Raw genomic sequence first — 23,025 nt, 5'->3', positions numbered from 1 at the left:
AATCTTGAGAGGACATGACATTTATTTTTGCATACCTATATTTCAGAGAGATTTTTGTCCTGCAAGTTGCCCTGTTTTTTTTGGATCCATAGGCTTTTCTTCCCCTTGGAATATACACTCAAAGATAACTTAATTAGGAATCTTCTGTATCTAATAAAGTGGCCACTGTGTATAGGTTCATGATCTTTTGCTGCTATAGTCCATCCGCTTCAAGGTTCAACATGTTGTGCATTCAGAGGTACTCTTCGGCACATCACTGTTGAAACGTGTGATTATTTGAGTTACTGTTGCCTTCCCGTCAGCTTGAACCACTCTGGCATTTCTCCTCTGACTCTCTCATTAACAAGGCGTTTTCACCCACAGAGCTGCTGCTTTCTAGATGATATATTTTCTCGCACCATTGTCTGCTGTGTGTGAAATCCCAGGAGATCAGCAGTTTGAGATACTCAGACCACCCATCTGGCTCCAACAATTAATCCATGGCCAATGTCACCTAGATCACATTGATTCCCCATTCAGATGTTTGCTCTGAACAGCATCTGAACCTTTTGATCACATCTGCATGTTTGTATGTACTGGCTGATTAGATATTTGCAATAATAAGCAGGTATACAACAACACCTTATAAAGTTGGCACTGAGCATCCCTCATTGACCAACATATTTAAATCACTTTAAATAAATTTGGGAGTTTTGTCTCTCTCTCCTGTCTGGCTGCTGTTTATCTGCCATGGAAGTGTGGTTTTGAAAGGCTGACTCATTCTCAGACTGTTGTGCAGTAAAGTTCCAGAAGAATTGTTATTCTGACTCTATCCTTTGCACCCTTCCTGGGTGTAAAATGTTTAAACCCTGTTCAGATTTCATTTTGGCCAACTTTGCCTTTTTTTTTCCAGGGCTATAAATAATTTAATTCAACATTAAAATTGCATGAAATTATACTGTATCTCACAAAATGATGATTTCTAACCAGTTTCTAGGGAGTTTTCTAAATGTTCATATTCCAGGTGCTTCGGTTTCTTCCTGCAATCTAAAGACACATCGGTTAGTAGGTTAATTGGTTGCCTGGATATAATTGGTGTGTGTGGGCACATAGGGCCAGAAGGGCCTGTTACTATTTCATTATGCTTAATCTTGCTTAATTACATCGCTTCAAGATTGTATATTTTTCTAATTGCTGAAAAAGGATCAAATACATTTCTTCAACTTTTGAAACATTATTACTGGATTGATTGGAGGGGGCATCATACAGGGATAACAACCCATACTAGGTCGCCAGCAGTGGTATCGATTTGTTAGACTAGCCACTACAGGTCAGCTTAACAACCCAGTATGGCCATAATTACTAAACTACTTCATTATTAATATTTATTTTAAATTACAGAATTCAGTTTCCCTGTTGCTTTTGTGGAATTATGTACATGTCTTTGGGTCATTACTATAGATCCCTGGATTACTAATTTGATTAAAATAAATGCTGGTGTTACTGCCTAGAAAAGCGACTTGATTTTCTCCATCACCACGTTCATGCCCAAATATTGGAGAACTCTACCATTTAGCTTCCATGGTAGCTGGTCTTAGTGTTACACTCCAAATTCCCTGATGTTTTTTTTAGTATTAACTGTTAGTGTCCAATGACGTTTGGAATTATGGGCAAGAGAGCTTTATGCTTTTGTTTTCATTTTTTTTATGCTTTTATTTTTCTAAGTCTTCCCTTCCAATTTAAATCTGAGAAAGTTTGAGCTATCCAAGTTCATCTTTTAATTTCCTTTGAGCAATCAATCAAATAAATCCTCAGGGAAACAAGAGTACCATCTACATTCATGTAATTTTATTTTTAAGACAATGAGGAAAAGGTGTTTTTAATGAAAGCCATATGTTTGTGTTTGAAGACGACAATATTTCCATCTTATTCAAGGGATGGCACATTCTCAGATTGAACACGTTTCTCTTGAATGTTAACCATCTCCTGATTTGCTCAGCATAGTGTGAGAACGTATTGAAGAGCCAGTAAGAATCCCACAGATCTGATCAACATAAATTTAATTATGAGAAAGAACTAGTAGAGTTCAGTCTGTAGACTGTTCTGAATTAAGATTTTTATAACGGGGTGACTGATACCAAAGTTAAACAGTACAGAAATGATACAAAGGTGAGGAAACCATCAAGTGGTATTTTGTTAAAGTAGAAGGTTTCAGCTTTAATGACATTTATGCTGAGTTAGTTTATTTTAGTTGCAATAACAAGTGGAATGTCATGAGCATTGACCTCATAGGGTCAGACCTGACTTTGTTGTCTTTCTTAATTAAATAGCTTGCCAAGTGTGTAGGATCATGTGGAAAATGGCCACATGGACGAGCTATGGGAAGATATTGGCAGAGCTTTACCACAACAATGTTACAGGTCCAAGACTGGAACAGAAAACATTGGAAGCAAAACAGATCATGTATAACTAAACAGCTAAATAAAACTCCCACATTGAGTGAAACTCTGTCAGATAATGTTGGCAGGATACATGATGTCTCGGTAAACAGGATAAATGTATCCACTTTCTTACCCTATCGATTTAATGACATTAAAATTTTAAATAAAATATTTAATAGAGAATTAGTTTCATTCAGCACCAACATAGCATGCCCAAAAAGTAAGGTCTACAGGCAGGAAAATAGTAAGGTGAAGGTCATACAGCACTGTGCAAAAGTCATGAGCGTGCATATATATAGCTAGGGTGCCTAAGACTTTTGCACAGTACCATATTTGTCAACATAGAGCAGAGAATGAGTTTGTAGATCTGGTGGGAGCAAAGGATGTTGGAAATCATGAGGATGGAGCACCGCAGGAGGGGTGTAGGACCGGTGGCAGAGAAGGTGTGCCAGGGCGGGGGGGGGGGGGGGGGGGTGTCTGGGCGCGTAGGCACTCCCAGCCCCGGGACGCCAGGCAAGGCCACTTGATTCCAGACAATTGAACATTACAGAATGTCTCTTTGGTTCCTCTTACTCCCTTTCGTTTCCTTCCCTATCTTCCTAAACCATGACTTTCCTCTCCCTGCACCCTTTCCACTCTCAGTCCACGATAGAGACCATATCAGAATAGGTTTCATATGCATATCAGCACTCACAAACGTCATGAAATTTGTTTTTTTCAGCAACAGCAGTACAGTGCAATATGTAAAATTACTACAGTACTGTACAAATCCCTTGGGCATCCTAGCTACTGTACATATATGTGCCTAACAGTTTAGCACAGTACTGTATTAGTTGCGATCTTCCTGAGAGCTGGAGCAGGGTTCTGGGGCTGGCTCAATTCTGCCACTCCTATTTCTCATTCTGATGACCTCCTTTCATTTATGGGCCTATTCAAAATCGGCACAAACCACTGAATCCTCACCAATAATTTGGGTGTCTTCAAAGAAGTAGGGTAGGCAGCTTCCTTTCTTTCTGGAGGGTGGTGGGGATTACTGACTGCACTTTCCTCTCCTGGGGAGCCCACTGTAGTTCACACTTTATCCCGTCACTCGGCAGAACTGTGATGTTCCCACTCTAATCTATGAGTGCCACTTGAAGTGAATGCTGTCCCAAGTCAACCTTAGCACTTCATGCATCAGTTTCCATTCAGAAACACTGCTCTAAGTGTTCCTGCGTGGCAGAGATAGTGGTTTAAATGTGGGCCTATACACAACCCTGTATACCTTTTGAGCTACAGGCACACCACCGCATTTCTAACCCAATGCATCTTAATAATAAACCGAAGAATGACACGTAGATGGTTGTGAATCCAATTCAACTGTAGCAACTGACTCTTTATTCACGAATCAACAAGCAACCTTCGGAGTGGCTGTGGCTGATTTTATTTTTAACTCTCCATCAGGTATTACAAACAACTGTTATCGAAGGGATGTGGCAGTTCACCAGCGGGAGGATAAGGGGGCAGGGGGCAACAGACCACCTCCAGTAACCATCTAAAAGCATGTAAACAATGTGAGTGCTGCAAGTGTGATTGCACTTTATTTTCCACCCATCTCACCCTCTCCTTCCTCCAGCATTGGTATGGACGTCTTCATCTGTCTCTTCAAAATTGGATGGATTTCAATCCCTCTTCCTTGTCAGTGGAACTGGCTCAGATTTTGTACAAGGTTACCTCTAGTGATAGATCATTGCACCATCAGTTTCCTTCAGGTAGGTAAGGCATCAAGGTTGTTTTGCGGCTCAGTGACAGATTTACTGATAGACAAATAGGTCTACTTGAGCAGCAAGACCTTATCAACCTTGGCTTTCATTTCAAAAGCCCATAAACACTGATTTGTTGGGTTTGATGACATGAAGATGGATCGTTCTGCTTTATGGCTTGGTCAAAAGAATGATAGAACCAGGAGTTAGTCTATGAGCAGTAAAAATGCCATGTGAGATAAGCCAGACCAAAACGATTAATCCTTCTTCCCAGTAAAAAAAATACTCATTTGCGATTATGTAATTTTTCAAACCTGTAAGTTTGCCATCAAGAGTATAAAGAAAAATAAACACTGTTTATTATTATTAATAGTTTAATCTTCTGCTTCAAGCATTCCTTCTAAATGGGGAAATAGATTCAGTGATAAAGGGTGTAGAAAATTAAAATCTGAGTGTTCTAACATCCTCTGAGGCGTGTAACTAATTGCTGGGAAAATGAAAACCTTGCAGCAGAGTAACACTAGTCTTTAAATAGTAGTGGTAGAGTTCAAAACATTAGGGACTTTTAAGAGATGTGAGGGAAATGGAAGGATGTGAACATTAGGTAGGTAGAAGAGATTAGTTTAGTTTGCTATATGATTACAAATTTAATTGGTTTGACACAGTGTTGTGGGCTAAAAGGCCTGTTCTTGCTCTATATTCTAAATACACCAATATTTGGCACTCTGGAGTGCAGGGTTACCACTGTGAGCTTGATCCTGGCATCAGTTTGGTGTTGTAGTTGCATCTCACTTCTGAGTCAGTGTTGTAGGTGCAGGTCCTTTTTCAGGACTTGACCATAAAGTCCAGGCTAACAGTTCAGTGCAGTGCTATATTGTTCAAGGAAATATCTTTGGTCAGACGTTAAGACTAAGCTTCCAAATGCATGCTCAGGTCAAAATGAAAGCTGCAACCACTATTCGATGATGATCAGGGGAATTATCTTTAAATTCTGACCAACATTAATTCCTTAAATGTACACCACCAAGAATAAACAAATAACTTCCTTATTGAAGTTCTCTGTGTGGAAATTGCTTATAACATTTTCTGAAGAGTGCACTTCAAAGACAAGTCATTGGCTTTGAAATATGCAGATACACAATACATCTTGGAATTGGAATTGGGTCATTCACATACTTTGATTACTTTGCACTATTAGTGTGGCAGAGCATTAGGGCCTATAACAATAACTTTCTCTAGGATAGTGGCGATAGCTGGTAAGTTAAGTTAATAAGTGCACCACTAAACAGAAGTGGTATAGACATTTCTGTGAGCCTTCTCCAAGACAAGCACCCATTTTGGGGAAATTCGTCACACAAAATGTAACAATATATGTACACTCAGAGCAAACTGAGTGAATGTTCATCATAATCATAGTGTCTGAGTGCATGCTGTTGTCAAAGCCAAAGTGAATTTATCATCACAGTATGTATAGGTCTCCATAAGATTAATTTTCTTGCAGGCATTTACAAGAGAAAAGAAATAAAGGAATTTGTGAAAAATTACACATAAAGACTGATAAACAACCAATAAGCAAAAGGCAACTTGTGCAAAAACATATTTATCAATATATATGTAGCCCATCCACTTCAAGGTTCAATGTCAAACACAAGGAAATCTGCAAATGCTGGAAATTCAAGCAACACAAACAAAATGCTGGTGGAACACAGCAGGCCAGGCAGCATCAATAGGGAGAAGTGCTGTCGACGTTTCGGGCCAAAATCCTTCGTCAGGACTAACTGAAAGGAAAGATAGTAAGAGATTCGAAAATAGGAGGGAGAGAGGAAAATGAGAAATGATAGGAGAAGACCGGAGGGGGTGAGGTGAAGCTGAGAGCCAGAAAGGTGATTGGCAAAAGGGATACAGAGCTGGAGAAGGGAAAGGATCATGGGATGGGAGGCCTCGGGAGAAAGAAAAGGGGAGGGGAGCACCAGAGGGAGATGAAGAACAGGCAGAATGATGGGCAGAGAGAGAAAGAAAAAAAGGGCGGGAAAAAGAACTAAAGATATCAAGGATGGGGTAAGAAGGGGAGGAGGGGCATTAATAGAAGTTAGAGAAGTCAATGTTCATGCCATCAGGTTGGAGGCTACCCAGCCGATATGTAAGGTGTTGTTCCTCCAACTTGAGCATGGCTTCATCTTGACAGTAGAGGAGGCCATGGATAGACATATCAGAATGGGAATGGGACGTGGAATTAAAATGTGTAGCCACTGGGAGATCCTGCTTTCTCTGGCAGACCGAGCGTAGGTGTTCAGCGAAACGGTCTCCCAGTCTGCGTTGGGTCTCACCAATATATAAAAGACCACACCAGGAGCACTGGACGCAGTATATCACACCAGCCGACTCACAGATGAAATGTCGCCTCACCTGGAAGGACTGTCTGGTATGGAATGGTGGAGGGAGGAAGTGTAAGAACACTTGTGCTCTGTCTGCCAGGGAAAGCCCACCATTCAGGACCCCAGTCAGTCCTTCCAGGTGAGGGTGTCCCAGTGGCCTAACATTTTAATTCCACGTCCCGTTCCCATTCTGATATATCTATCTATGGCCTCCTCTACTGCCAAGATGAAGCCACGCTCAGGTTGGAGGAACAACACCTTATATACTGGCTGGGTAGCCTCCAACCTGATGGCATGAACATTGACTTCTCTAACTTCTATTAATGCCCCTCCTCCCCTTCTTACTGCATCCCTGATATATTTAGTTTTTTTTCTCCTCCCTTTTTTTTCTCTCTCTCTGCCCATCACTCTGCCTGTTCTTCATCTCCCTCTGGTGCTCCCCTCCCCCTTTCTTTCTCCCTAGGCCTCCCATCCCATGATCCTTTCCCTTCTCCAGTTCTGTATCCCTTTTGCCAATCACCTTTCTGGCTCTCAGCTTCACCTCACCCCCTCTGGTCTTCTCCTATCATTTCTCATTTTCCCCTCTCCTGCTTTCAAATCTCTTACTATCTCTCCTTTCAGTTAGTCCTAATGAAGGGTCTCGGCCCGAAACGTCGACAGCGCTTCTCCCTATAGATGCTGCCTGGCCTGCTGTGTTCCGCCAGCATTTTGTGTGCGTTGCTCAAGGTTCAATGTGTTGTGGCTCTTTTGCATACCATTGTTGTAACATGTCAGCTTGAACCAGTCTGGCCATTCTCCTCTGATCGCTCTTATTAACAAGATGTTTTCACCCACAGAATTGCTACTCATTGGATTTTTCTTTTTGTATTTTTCTCTTTTGCATCATTCTCTGTAAACTCTAGAGACTGTTGTGCTTGAAAAGCCCTGGAAATCATCAGTTTCTGAAACACTCAAACCACCCCATCTGGCACCTACAACTATTCCATGGCCAACGTCACTTTCTGATGCTTGGCCTGAACAACAACTGAACCTCTTGACCATGTCTGCATGCTTTTATACATTGAGTTCCTGCCACATGATTGACTGATTAGATATTTACGTTAATGAGAAGGTGTACAGGTGTACCTAGTAAAGCAGCCACTGAGTGGATAATGTAGGGAGCAGTTGGTTACTTGATACGACTCTTAAGGAGCTACTGATTCAACATACGTAACAGCCTACCTTGGTCTTCCGATCAACCTCACCTAGATTATAAAACAATAAAAGTTTTGCAGACTCAAATGCAAAACTGATTATGGCAAATCATTAACTAATGTTATTTTGCAACTAAAGTCAAATGTAGAAAGAATTGCTGGCTGGTTGTTACTTTTAGTATAGAACAAATCCACAACAGTATTTTTCCTACAAATTTTATTATTAATATCTACCATCACCCTTCAGTTTGGTAAGGTGCATGTTTTGCATTAATTACATTCAGAAAGGTTATTTTGCACAGCTGTGATACAGATGCACTTCCACCCATTTCACACTTCTTGCTACTTAATATCACCAGCTACAGGTTCATTAAAACACAACTCAATTATATGTGAACATGACTTCAAGGTTGGCATTTCCAGTATTTCATGTTCCTAATTGTCTCTTGAACTAAATGGCTTGCTTCATCATTTGAAAAGAAAGTCACTTCAGCATGAAACCATTTTAATAATTTCCTAATGAGTGTTGACAGCACTATAATACGGACTGTTCAGTATAGTTGGTACTAAACAGGGTATCTCAATCAGGAGAGCTTTAACCACTGTAGGAGATGGAACACTTCCTTTTTTTTATGCATTTGTGGGATGTCGGCATTGCCAGCTAAGCCAGCATTTATTGCCAGTTGATCTCAAGAAAGTGGTGATGAGCAGCCTTCTTGAACCGCTGCAGTCCCACAGTGCTGTAAGGGAGGGAATCCCATGATTTTGACCCAGCAACAATGAAGGAACGGCGATATGCTTCCAAGTCAGGACGTTGAGTGACTTGGAGGGAGATTTCCAAGTGGTGGTGTTCCCAGACATCCACTGTTAATGTCCTTCTAGATGGTGGTGGTCGCGGGTCTGGAAGGTGCTGCTTTAGGAACTCTGACGTGTTGTTGCAGTGCATCTTGTAGATAGTACACATTGTTGCAACTGTTTGTTGATGGTGGAGGGATTGGATGCTTGTGGAAGGGGTACCAGTCAAGTGGGCTGTCTCATACCGGATGGTGTCAAGCTTCTTGAGTGTTGATAGAGCTGCACTCATCCTGTGGACATAGTTTTGGGGATGGACTTCAGGGCCAATTGTACAAACACCACAGTTTGAGTTTTATTTGATCTTTGCTTGAATTAACCTGGCTAAGAGGTCTACTGTCAATATTAGTCAATGTCACTCTGACATTAGAATGCACTTGTAAAACGTGCTCAGGCATATTCAATATATTTGTGCCACATCAATTTTAACACAGGAATGAGACGATTTTTATCTACAGAGTACATCTATTCCGGGTGCTGGGATAAAGATAAGCCTCTACCAAAGGTAGGTATCAGGCGCTCCTTCCTTCTGCTAACCCGCAGGTCACCCTTGGGCAAGGTGCAGTTTCTGCTTAGCCCCCGATCAGGGTCATGTGAAGCCATGGGATCAGGTGGTGGATGGTCATATGAGCAGCTGGTGCATATCACAAGTCCTGTCAGGCAATCTCTGAAGGGTATTGAAAATGTCTGGAGTCACCATCGCGTAAAGACACTGTGCAGAAGAAGGCAACAGCAAACCACTTCTGTAGACAAAATGCTGAGGATAATCATGGTCAAGACCATGATCATCTACGTCTAATGACATTGCACATAATGATGACGATGAGTACATCTATTAATTTGTCCATGATTCCAATGAGTCTGCAATGGTAATTTGTAAATATCACTGTGGATAAGAGCACTTGTTGTCTAGTCTTGTTGATATGGGATAAGTTGAAATAGTTTTCCACCCAAGAGCAAGATATTTTGAAATGTGCCTGGAAAGTAGCCGAAAATGAGAAGTAATTTATTTACTTCTGGTGGAATGTTCTGTCCTTCTTGATAAAAATGAACTAAGAGTTGGATTGGTCAAATGATTCATTTGAGTAAACACTCAGCACTGCTAACTGGAAATTCTCAGTACTGTATGTATATATATATAAAACAATGGATTGAAGTGAAAGATCTTACAAGTTTAATATATGCCTCACAGTATTTTCTCCTCAAATTTAATAGACAACGTGAACTAAGAACTTTAAGGAAGATTAATTTTATACTACGAGGCTCATTTTCCTCCCAGACTGTTATCAAATTATATCATCAGCATTCACTGTTTCAAAAAAGTCTCAGAAAAGCAAGATCTTGTAGTAAACAGAAACACTCTTGAATAACTTGGAACATCTGCAGAAAGCACAGGGCCAAAAATTATCTTGGCATCCAAGAACAGGCCTGCCAATTAGTTTAACAACCTGCCTCTATCAATAATGATGTATAAACAAACAGGAATTGTGTTTACTTGATCTCAACCACTGTTCAGCAGGAACAGAGATCAATCACCAGCTTTTCCTCCATAAACTGCATGACATGGTTTGTATTGCTAATTGTAACATCTTTATCTTTATATGTTTAGATATTTGGTCATTATCTTAAGCCAGTTGAGCCTACTCCTAGTGATCTGAAATAAAAACAAAAGATTCTGGAAATACTCAGTGAGACAGGCTAGGGGTGTGGTCAGAGCTTCGCCTGAGTATCCCTCTGCCATAATGTCCTTGGAACCTGCATCCAGTGTAGAAGTTAGCAAGGCATCCGTTTGTGCTTCTTTCAGAGGGACTGTATGGGATGGTGCAGACAGGTTGGTAATCATACCCCTGGGGACACTGGAACACAGGAGGGCACCTTCAGGACATTAAAGGTCAGTTCACTGTCACAGGGCAGTGAAGCAACCCGGCAAAAAGACCATAAGACATACAATATGAGCAGAATTAAGCCGGTCAACATATCGAGTCTGCTGTACCAATCCATCATGGCTGATCCATGGCTTGGCCTCTGCAACCACCTGTGGCAATGAATTCCACAGATTCACTACCCTCTGGCTAAAGAAATTCCTCCTTATCTGCATTCTAAATTGACATCCCTCTACTCAGAGGCTGTGCCCTCTAGTCCTAGACTCCCCCACTCCAGGAAGCATCTTACATCCACGCTATCTAGAACTTCCAATATTTGATAGATTTCAATGAGATTCCCCACATTCTTCTAAATTCCCACTAGGTCAGGCCCAGGGCTATCAACTGTTCCTCACATGATGACTCTTTTATTCCTGGATCATCCCAGTGGACCTCCTTTGAAACATCTCCAATGTCTGCACATTCTTTCTTAGATAAGGGTTCCAAAGCTGCTCACGATACTCCAAAAGCCCTCACCAGTACCTTATAAAGCTCCAGCATTGCGTCCTTTCTTTTATATTCTAGTCCTCTCGAAATGAATGCCAGCATTGCATTTGCCTTCCTTACCACTGTCTCAATATGCAAACTAATCTTTAGGGTATCCTACCTGTGGACCCGCAACGCCCCTTGCATCTCAGATTTCTGAACGTTCTCCCTGTTTAGAAAATAGTTTATGCTTTTTTTCCTTCTGCCAAAGCGCATGACCATACCACTTCGTGATGCTGCATTCCCTCTGCCATTTCTTTGCTCGTTCTCCCAACCGGTCCAAGTCCTTTTGTGGTCTCTCTACTTCCTCAACACTACATGTCCGTCCACCTGTCTTCATAATGTTTGAACACACGGCCGCAAAGCCATCTATTCCATTGTCCAGATCGCTGATGTACAACGTAAAAAGCGGTCCCGACACCGATCCCTGCAGAACACCACTAGTCAACGCCACTAAGCAGTTGGAATAGCAATTAATTAAGCCATCTTACCCAAGGATGGCAGCACCTACAGTATTTGACCCTGCCCACATTCCTTGCTCAAACACTACCCATTATAGAGTACTGCACAAAGGCTATGCAAGAGGAGTTGTCAGTTTCCCTCTGATGTAGCCAGCTGGGACCTCCTCTGTAGAAGAAATGGTCTTATGAGTAGAACAAACTCAGTCTAATGCCTTGGTAGTGTAAGAAATGTTTTCTCACAATGTTGTCCTCTCCTCTGTACCCTTGTGGAAGACAAAGTAATTTCTGAGTTCTATCCTTTTTCCAGATCTTCCAGAATATTTATTTACTGTAGTCTTTTCTTCAATGATTAAAGAGGCTGTGAAGGTTGCTGGCACATTGGGGGAACAGGCTGGGAGAAAGCAGTTTGCTTAGCCACCCTGTGCTCAGACAGATTAGACTGGCACCTACTTACATTTATATTTTAAAAAAAAATTTCTTTTCTCATGCCCATTTATAGGTGGAGATCCGGGAAAAAAAGATATTTTGCAGAGAGTGCAGCAGATTCGAGCCACATAGGCAGCTGTAACATCTTTTAACGTCCCAAAAGTATAATGAAAGATGATGGTATTTGAGGGAACATGGTGTTCTTTATTGCTATCTGACCAAAGCTGGACTCTATCATTATCCATGGGCGTAGGGTTGATGGCTCAATGCCTCAGGTCATACGTAGAGTCATGGCTCTTCTAATAACAGAGAATAACCAGCTGCCTTTGGGAGACTTCGGCGTAGAGTCTTTCAGAACGGGAGCCTTCGTCCCTCCACGAAGGTCGCCGTATACCAAGCGGTCTATGTCACCACCCTTCATTATAGCTGTGAAGGTTGGGTAACCTACAGCCGCCACATCAAGATCTTGGAGCGCTTCCACATAAGCTGCCTCCAGCACATCCTGGGGCTTACCTGGCGTGAGCGGGTGCCTCACGCTGGAATACTTGTAAAGACCTGCTGCAGAAATATTGAGGCCATGATCGCCAGACACCAGCTGCATGCCCTCTTCTCATTGCTACCATCAGGGAAGAGGTACAGGAGCCTGAAGGCACACATTCAATGATTCAGGAAAAAGCTTCTTCCCCTCTGCCACCCAATTTATGAATTGACATTGAACTCGTGAACACTACCTCGCTAAATGTTTTTCTCTTTTTTTGCACTTCTTACTTAACTTTGTAAATATAAATATACTTATAGTAATTTACAGTATTTTTATTATTATGTATTGCAACGCACTGCTGCTGCATTTCAACAGACTTCATGACATATGCCAGTGATATTAAACCTGATTCTGAGATGTGAGAGAGTGTGTGACATCCATAGGAAGCCATGTAGTTACTGAGAGAAAGTAAAAACCTGTTGCCCAGAGCCTCACCCAGTGATACGGACTGCTATACCACTGTGCCAGTGGAGGAGCCTAGGTAGAGCTGAATTCTGAAGGATGAGGGCATTCATACCCAGAAAACCTTGCAGCCAGAATACAGCCTAATCAATATTGCAGGCATCCTCTTGGGCCATCTGAAATTACCAAACACCGTATTGCTAACTTCATAGCCACGCTGCTGACTCTGAAGGTACTGAAGCCAGATATTTTCATGTTGATGCTTTACTTCTAATACCGAAATGTGCAGTAAGACATGGATATTCTGTATTCTGCTGTATATTCTGGTGGAATTCAACTCTTCAAATGTTTAATCACAGTCCTTTTCTCCATCATCTACCAGAAACTACATGAAGATTAGAAAGGATGTAATTAAGACCAATTAGTTAATTTTTTCTCTGATGCACCTTGGATATTCAAGCTAGGTAAAAAATACATTGGCACATTATATTTGATGGAAGTGTAGACATGGGAATTAATTGTTAGGTTTGTGAAGTGGAAGCAAGCAATGCTCCTCTCAACAAGCATGTTCTAATTAAGTTTGTGTTTAAGTTGTTGGAGGGTGCATCTGATAGCTTCAGAAGAATTGTGGAAGTTGGTCTCTAAAACTGAATTCCTTCATGTGAGAGCAGGACCTGTTTGTGGTTGAGGCAGATAATAATTCAATGTATGCAGAAGACACTTCTAGGAAACTTAGGACTTCCTATACAAAATGGAGTGGAAAGGTATTTCCCAGATATTTTCCACTGAGGTAAGCTGTTCTCTTCATTTTCTTAGATTATATTTTTAAATTCAATTTTAGGATCAGGGATTCACAGGCATTTTTTTTCTTTTGCTCAGCTGAGACACATCTAAGGATGCACTGGGACACAGTGATGTAACTTGGGGTCATTGGGCTTTCAACATTAGACACCCCTGTCGAGGTGACTCAGCCAGGTCTGATCGGGTCCCAGCAGCATTGGCCCGCAGGTCACACCTCTTCATTCATAGCCACCTGGAGGCTCGCTCAGGAGCCCCTGTGATCGTCCTGATGGCTCATTTCTTTGCAGCCCTCATAATGCCAAGGAGGGAGTAGGTTCTGCACAGTGTGCAGCCAACAAAACCTTGACATTCGACCTCTGTAGAAAGTAGTCCCACAGTGCTGTTGGGGAAGTGCAAGGAATTAGGACCAGCGTAACTGAAGGATGAGATGATGAGTGGAACTCCAGCTGCTGATATTTCCATGCAACTACAGCCATTGCTCTTCTTAGTGGCAGAGGCGATGAGTTTGGGAGGTCCTGACAGAATTGCCTGGGCAAGTAACTGCAGGGTATTTTGCAAACAGCAACCACAGTACACCGATGCTGCAGAAAATGAATGCTTAGATGGGTTGTGTACCGTGTTTGTTTTGTTTACATGAGGTATTTCAACTGCAGGCTACAGCCCAGGTGAACCAATGGTTTTATTTGTTCATAGATCCATAGCAAATGACTGAAAGTGTCATCAGAAAATAAAGATCAATTTAATGATTAGCTTTATTTGTCACAGGTACATCAGAACATACAGTGAAGTGAATAGGTTGCGTCAACAAGCAACGCAGTCTGAGATGTGCTGGGGGCAGCCCACAAGTGTCACCATGCTTCTGGTACTGACATGGCATGTTTTACTAACCTTAGTGTTTTGAAACTTGGGTGCTCCACTATTGTCTGTAAGGAGCTTGCATGTTCTCCCCAGGACTGTGAAAGTTGAACCCTGATCTTACAACTGGTACTGGAAAGTGTTGTACTAACTGTTATGCTACTGTGCCTTCCATACTTGACAAGCACTCAGTGGGTTTGGCTAAAATACAGCATCCGACTCTCTTGATTTACAATCTAAGTTCCTTCGAACATTCGTCAATACATTCAGCAAACATTGACCTGAAACTTTCAGACTCCACCTGGCAACAGCTATTATGGTTGTTTTTCTGACCCACTCCTATCCAAAAGTACATGAATAATTGAGATGCATGTCTTTAGAATAGTACAAAATTCTGTTTTAATTTGTCTTAATTTTGCCCCAAAAGCACAATAAACAAGAGATAGACATTTCAACATTGCCACTTTTGCCAATGCAGCCCTCCACCAGATCTGTTTTTTAAAAAAATCGACCTTGATTTAGTGCTCACTTTCTGGAATGAAATCTCACAATCTCAAAGAAAGCACTCAACTGGATTAGACATGTAGTAGCCAAGCAGCAACTCCACGTAAAGAAAACATATTTGACTTGTTACGTAAGAAGAAGACGAATCATTCTGTATTTTGCCCGACCTACAGGCGCTGAAAGGGTGAAGTTCAGGGCAGTCCCCTAGCGAGGGTATATGATTAACACCTCATTTAGTTGATCTCATTGGGAGTGCTGTATACAGTACTTCACTTTCTTTTACTTATAGCGAGGCTACTTAATGCTGGAACATCCCAAGCAAAACAATCAAAAGAAGAAATGTATCTGATCTGAGGCTTTTAAACAAGGGTTGACTGAAGTTAAAAGAAAACAAACACTGTTAACATTGTTAACTCGTCAGACATTCAAGAAGTTTGATCATGGCAGATTTTACCAAGTGACGTATTGCCAAGGAAATGCTAACGGAAAGCTACAGAAATGCTGTACAGTACCGCTGCCTGAGGAATGTCTGATTCATTACTGAATCACCAGCTCATGAAACTGAACAGGACTGTACTTGTGATAGAGGCCCTCTGTCTATCAAAGCAAATGTATTATCTTGTCAACATACATATACTTGGCAGGGATTCAGCTTTAAACCCATATTGCAGCACACAACATACATAATTAAAAACATCTTCAATTAAAAAGATACATTTAATTAAAGAGACACATTGAATTAATAAGACAGATATGAATTAATTTAATGATCTTACCTTAAATAAGCAGATCATTCATCTGATTAAATGGGTCACCTATTTATATATGACACTTCTTGCAGTATTTTTTAAAAGTTGCTCCAACTTTTATTGAGTAAATGTCAGGTTGGAAGAATTATTACATGAGGGTCAGCACTTGATATATTGGTGAAATATAAACTTGTCAGGTATTTTTTAAAATGGAGAAATTTTCAGTCCAGACAAAGGATGTACCAAAGCATAGTGCAACATCCAATTCAATTAAAGCCAGGGCTTTACAGGCAGCATCAACCGAAAGTCTGGCCTTCAGGGCAAAGAGCAGAGGATTGGATTCAGTCGAGAAATAAGCAAAGGAAAAGAGGGAGGGAGGGTAGAAGGACAAGAAGGAATGGAGGCAGAAAGGGCAATGTGAATGGGAGGAGGAGAAGGGCCTGAGGAGAGCCAAGTGAAAGACTCCATTGCGAGAAGAGAAATACACTCTGTGGTCACTTTATTAAGTACATCTTTACATCTGTTCATTAATGTGGTTATCTAATCATCCAATCATATGGCAGCAACTCAATGCATAAAACAGACATCCCACCTCTCCCGGATATTGATTGCAGCTCCCTGATGCCTGCAAGTTATATACAATATCCCGGAAATCTTTTTTTTGAGAGGAGAGAGGGGGCATCCTGATTGGTCTCTCTTCATGCTAAGTAGACCTATCAGTTTTCTCTGTGGGCGGGCTTTACAGTCGACCTCAAAAATAATGACAGTGTTGCTCGCTGCACTGTTTGCAACAGTGACTTTTCTATTGCCCATGGTGGGTTAAATGTTGAGGTGAGTTTAACAGGTGTCATTCGTTCATTAGCATAGCTAATGTTATTTAAACTAGCTGGCTAGCTGCTAAGGAGCTACTCTATTGATGTTCTACGTGATGAGGCCAAATTCCCTGTAGGCTTGCTTAAAGTTGTAAAAGAATAAAGAAAAAGACTCCATGATAATATAATATAATATACGTACATATTTTAATGTCACATTTTCTGCATATACCCAACTTAGTTTAATCACTAATCAAAGTATTACATACACACTTGGAGGTTGACCGAGGGAGGAGGGTGATATGGGGTTGCGGGGGGTGGGGGGCTACCTCCCTGAAATGGTGGTCTTACCTCCCTGAGATGAGTTTTTGCAGAGTGGGATGTCTGATAAAAGAATGATGATATGGTCAAGAGGTTCAGTTCTTCAGATCAAACATGAGAGTGGGGAAGAAATCTGATCTAGGTGACTTTGGCCAAGGAATTATTGTTGTGCTAGTGGGGTGGCATCTCAGAAACTGCTGATGTCCTGGATTTGCATGTACAACGGTATCTACAGCAGGGGTTTCCAACCTGGGGTCCATTGACCCCTCAATTAATGATAGGATTCCCATGCCATAAAAAAATTTAGGAAACCCTGTTCTAAAGTTTACAGAGAATGGTGCAAAACACAAAAGCATTAATGTATTGCAGTTCTGTGGGTGAAAATGCCTTATTAATGAGGGAGGCCAGAGGAGAATGGCCAGACAGATTCGCTGACAGGAAGGTGACCGTAACTCAAATTTCCATGTGTTACAACAGTCATGTACAGAGGAGCTCCTCTGAATGCTCAATAAACCAGACTTGTAGTGGGCGGGATACAGCAGTAGATAACCAGGAACATGCACTTACTGCTTCAGGTATAGGAAGTACCTAATAAAGTGGCCATTGAGTGTACAGTAGAGAAGGGAGAGAGATGGATGAACCATAGGGGAAAAGAGTGATTTTAGGATGAAATTCATTCTGGTGGACAAGAGGCAAACCAGCTCAGCCCAAAGTAAAGGAGGAGTTTTGCAAGAGAGAGATGTGATTTTATCAAGAATGATCAGAGCTAATTGCCTCATGGACATAAAGACAAGAGCAGTCACGATGGGAAACAGCTTCTTCCCTTAGGCTATTGGGCTTCTGAACTCTGTGCCACATTGCATGTAAATGTCACCAGGTATATACCCATATATCCATAACTGCTATATATCCATTTTACTTCATCATTATCAATGTGTACTTCATCTGTAGATTTAATTCTTACTTTCCTCAGTTACATGTGTGCTACTGTTTTTGACACCCTGATCCAGAGAAATGTCTTGTTCAATGGTATACATGTAAACTTGACAATAAACTTGACGAGTTGATGGAGGAGCTACATCTGTCAGCTGGTACTCCTTCCTCCTTGCTACCTTCTTATTCTGGCTTCTTCCCTCTTTCCTTCCAGTCCCAATGAAGGGTCTCAGTCCAAACTGCTGAGTTCTTCCAACATTTTGTGTGCATTGCTCTGGATTTTCAGCATCTGCCGAATCTTTTGTGTTTATTAGAGGGAACCTATATAGTCTGGGAAAACAATGATGACTAAATCCTGGGTTAGATGAGGAAGAGAACTGAAAAATGCTTTATCTGTGGGAAATCCTGGGCAGAAAGAATCTCAACAAAATGAAAACCAGGTTGAAAAAGGCATTGTTAAAATGTAAAGTATGTTGAGAGGGGAGAGGGGGCTTCGGGGTTTTAACATTTCTCTGTCGTTCATTTGTTTGGGGTTCTTCTGTTTTTCACGGATGTGTACGAGGACACATATTTCGGGATGTATGTTGTATACATTCTCTGATCATAAACACAATTAATTGAACCACTTGAAAATTTATGAAGACACTGGCATGACTTGAGGGCCTGTGGTAGATTGTGACTTTACTCCTTGGAACGTAGGAGATTGAGGAGTGACATTATAGAAGAGTTTACAGTCTCATGGGGTTAGACAGGATGAGTGCACAGTCTTTGTCCTAGGGAAAAATTAAAAACTTGAAGGCAGAAGTTTAAGGTGAGAGGGGAAAATTATAAAGGGATTTGCGGGATAACTTCTTCATGCAGAGGGTGGAGCATATATGTGCGAAGCTACCAGAGGAAGAGACAATGTGCAACATTTAAAAGACATTTGGATAAGCATATGGATAGGAGGGGTTTAGAGGAATATGGGCCAAATGCAGGCAGATTTTACTAGTTTAGCAGGCACCATGATTGGCATGAACAAGATGGGCCAAAGAGCCTGTTTCTTTGCTGTATGGCTATCAATTTATTCCACCACAGGTGGATGACCTACCTTGCTGGCACAGATGAGAATCAAGGCATACTATAAGTTATAGTAAGTCACAATTCTTGGATTGTTTTATTCAAACATGTTCTGATACTTGGGATAATGTCTTCTAGTTTGTCATTTTTCAATACTAGTCCCCATAAGACAAGTACTGAAAAAAAGAACATAAATATCTTTTAGTGTTCATGTTTTACTTTGGCAAAGAATTTCTTTTTGTACTGTATGTGAAGTACATACCTGGGGTAGAAATTCATCCTCTGATCCACGTGTTTAATGCACGATGTAGTAATCTGAGCGTGGATGACATTTGATTTCACGGAACCCAACAAAGCTAAATTCCAGAAGAACTCTGCTGTAGGAAAGACATTATTAAGCTGGAAAGAGTGCAGAAAAGATCTACAAACTGAATTATAAGGAAAGATTGGACAGGCTCAGAGTTTACTCATTGGAAGTTAGGAGACTGAGAGGTGTATAAAACCATAAGAAACAGAGGTAGGATGAATAAACTTCAATCTTTTTCCGAGGGTTAGAGAATCAAGAACTAGAGGGTATAGGTTTAAGGTGAGAAGGGAAAGATCTTATAGGAACTTGAGGGGCAACTATTTTATATGAAGGCTAGTGTTTATGTGGAATGAGCTGCCAGAGGAAGTGGTTGAGGCAGTTAAAATATTGACTTTTAAAGGACCGTCTGCTATTATTTATGTATATTTTGACCCTTGCGGGTTGTGCGTTATGTACTGAATGTAATGTGGTAAATTATTCTGGGTAGATGACCTACAAGTAAAATAAACAGCTGCACATTTGTTCCTCACCTCTCTGCCTCTCCTGAGTTTTTCACGGCCACCTTGTTTACCAGTGCCACAAACATAACAACTGGAGATAAGGCGACAAGTCGTCACGAGACATTTATTATTTTGTTCCCTTCAGCAAGAAAAGTCCCTGTGCAAAGCTGGTGGTGTACCACTGCATAATGTGAGTGAGCAAAAATAAAATGCCGTACACCATGAGAAAATGGCCGCAGGAAGCCTGGGTAGTGCAGCATCTGTGGCAAGAGAACGAGAACGAGATGGTTAAATAAAACAAATCAGAGAGGGAGAGGGAGATGGATAAGATTAGTTAACTTTTCTGGAACATGACTGTGTTTGAAAGTGACGACAATGTTTGGAAATATGGGGCCTATGAGGAAACAGCAGAGAAATGGAGTTCATATACAGAAAGATTTGAATATTTTGCACTGGCAAATCAAATTTCAGATGATAATTGTGTCCAACTTCTTTGACTGTGATGGGTGCAAAATGACCACTAGTGAATTAAACCTTTGATTATTGCAGAGAGGGTTAAATTTCATAAAAAGAGTCAAAAGGAAGGTGAGTCTATTTCTTAGTTTATGGCAATGTTGAAGCAATGGTCTGAACACCATGATTTTGAGCAGTCGCTGAATGACACATTATGTGATAGACAATTATGTTGTCTTCTTAGCGAAGCAATATAGAAATTTTTGCTTACATAAGACAGACTAACATTTAAGACTAACAAGGCAACTGTGATTAGTATATCTATGGAGATGGCAGCTAAAGAAGCACAGCTATTAAGTGCATTTTCCCAAGTTCCTAAAGTTTCTACTGAATTTAAGAATAAGACACCTATTGACAATTAATATTACTATTGTGACAAAGCTGGGAATTCAGCAAAAGAATGCTGGCATAAGGATTTAGATTGTCGAAACTGTGGCAAAAAGAGATACATTGAACACAGTTGTAAAAGTAAAATCCTGTCAACCAAAAACACTGTAATAAATGATTTTCGGAAAATCAAAAGAAACATGAGAAATCAAATTATATCAAAGCAAATCAAGTTTAATTACCATTCAAATCCTACATAGATATAGTTCAATGCGACAGTGTTCCTCTGGAGCCAAGGTACAAAACATTCAAAATAGCGAGTAACATAATTCAAAATATTGAGCAAAGAAGCAGCCACTCAAAAAAAAACATATCTAATCCAAAACCCTGAGGGACAATGAGTAGCAGTCGATGGTACGGTCTCCCGGCAGAGTACAGATGCGCACAATGCAGACTATCATTCCACCGCTTGAACACGGGAGGCAGCGCTGACGGGGAGGCTAAGTCTCAGACGAGATGAAGCATGCTATAACGCATCCTCATCCCTCACCTGGTTTGCAGCACCAGACAGACCCGAGGCTTGAGGCCTAGTTCTTGCTACGACTGTGGCTACACAACCCCCACGTCAACTTTCATCCACTAGACAAGGGTAGCGGGTCTGCAGCAACTTACATTATCACTGTCCAATTCTGAGTGAAGCGTCCGAGACAATTGCCCCCTGCAGCAACTCTAATGCTTCCAAGTGACACGGTCTGCAGTCAGGTCTGCTCCTCCAAACCCAAACCAGCTCCTCTGACACATTGCCGTGCTCCTCTGACACCCCGACCAGCTCCGCCACTGACACCAGTCCATCTAATCCAATTAATGAGAAGCTCACTAATGGAGTAGCCCTGCATTAGTCAATGGGCTTGGAGTAGAACTGTCTTTGAAAATTGTAAAAAAACAAATTTTACCATGACAAAAGCACCTTTGGTTGCATAAGAACTTAAGAAATAGGAGCAGCAGTAGGCCACCTGGCCCGTCGAGCCTGCTTTGTCATTCAATAAGTTCATGGGTGATCTGGCCATGGATTCATCTCTACCTACCTGCTCCCCTAGATGTCACTGTGTTTTCACATGCTGCCATCTTACTGGAAGCTCCAACAAGATGGAGCAGACTGAAGACAGACTGAGTGACTGCCACTTCGTGGTTGAAGAAGCTGTGCACGTGTTTTTTTCTGTTTCAGGACACGAAAGTCGGCCATTGAGTGACCCCACGGTTGCTTGGGTCCACAGTGAGGATGCGGGTGGACATGGGAGCTGCATTACTGTTGGTGTCAGACACAGCTTACAAGGAGAATTTGCAGCACCTCACCCCAGAAGGGGCAAGGTTTACTTTAAAGACTTACATTGTTGAAGTTAGTTATCCAGCTCTTCTGGGCCACTCGTGTTTGGAGCAGCTGCAACTCAACTGACACAAGGTGCACTTGATTGGTGGGAGCACTTGGTCTTCAAGAGGTGTTAAAGAAACACACAGGAATATTCAGTGGCGAACTGGGCAGTATGAAAGGAATCACTGGCTAGCTGTTAAGCTCGACACAACACCCAAATGTCTAATGGCAAGACCTGTTCCATCTGCCCTCAATCCCTGGGTAGAGACTGAATTGGAAAGACTGGTCCAGAGTAAGTTATTGGAACTAGTGTGTGTAAGTAAATGGGCAACTCCAGAGACTCCTGTCTTAAAAAGGGAGGTGTCTTTAATTCTTTGTGGAGACTTCAAGGTAACCATTAACCTGGTTCTAATGGCTGAGCAATATTCTCTTCCCCTCACTGATGATCTTTTTGCAGCATTGTTCAGAGGACAGACGTTTCGCAAGATTGACTTGTGTCAAATGTACTTGCAGATGCATGTGGAGCTAAACACATAGGAACTGTTGACCATAGTGACTCACAAATGGATTCATGTACCTAAGCCTTCCACTTGACATCGCCTTGACTCCCGCACTTTTTCAGCAAGCAATGAACCGGATCCTGAGAGGGTTGACAGTGGTGAAATGCTATTTGGATGATTTACTCATTACGGGGAAAAATAAGCATGAGCACCCTACAAAACCTGGATGCTACATTACAAAGACTCAATGAATATGGGATAAGGGTCCAGAAGGACAAGAGTGAGTACTTTTGACCTTCAACTGAATATTTGGGCAATGCGATTGATGATTTTGGACTTCACGAGGCACCATCAAAGGTGAAGGCAATTGTGGAGGCTCAATCACCACAGAATGTCAATCAATTAAGATCCTACTTACGACCACTAACATACTACGCAATTTATTCCTAACTTAGTTAGCATGCTGAAACCACGTCATGTGCTTTTAAATAAATCAACATGCTGGCAGTGGACAGTTTGCTGTGAAGGGGCTTTTACAAAGGGCAAAACAGCTTTGTTACAATCTGAAGCACTCTCACACTTCAACCCGTCATTGCCCATAGAGCTGGCCTGCGAAACATCACACTGTGGTGTGGATGCAGTTATTTCACACATC

Source organism: Hypanus sabinus, chromosome 16 (genome assembly GCF_030144855.1).
Source record: "Hypanus sabinus isolate sHypSab1 chromosome 16, sHypSab1.hap1, whole genome shotgun sequence".
Classification (NCBI taxonomy): domain Eukaryota; kingdom Metazoa; phylum Chordata; class Chondrichthyes; order Myliobatiformes; family Dasyatidae; genus Hypanus; species Hypanus sabinus.
This window is presented reverse-complemented; position numbering follows the sequence as displayed.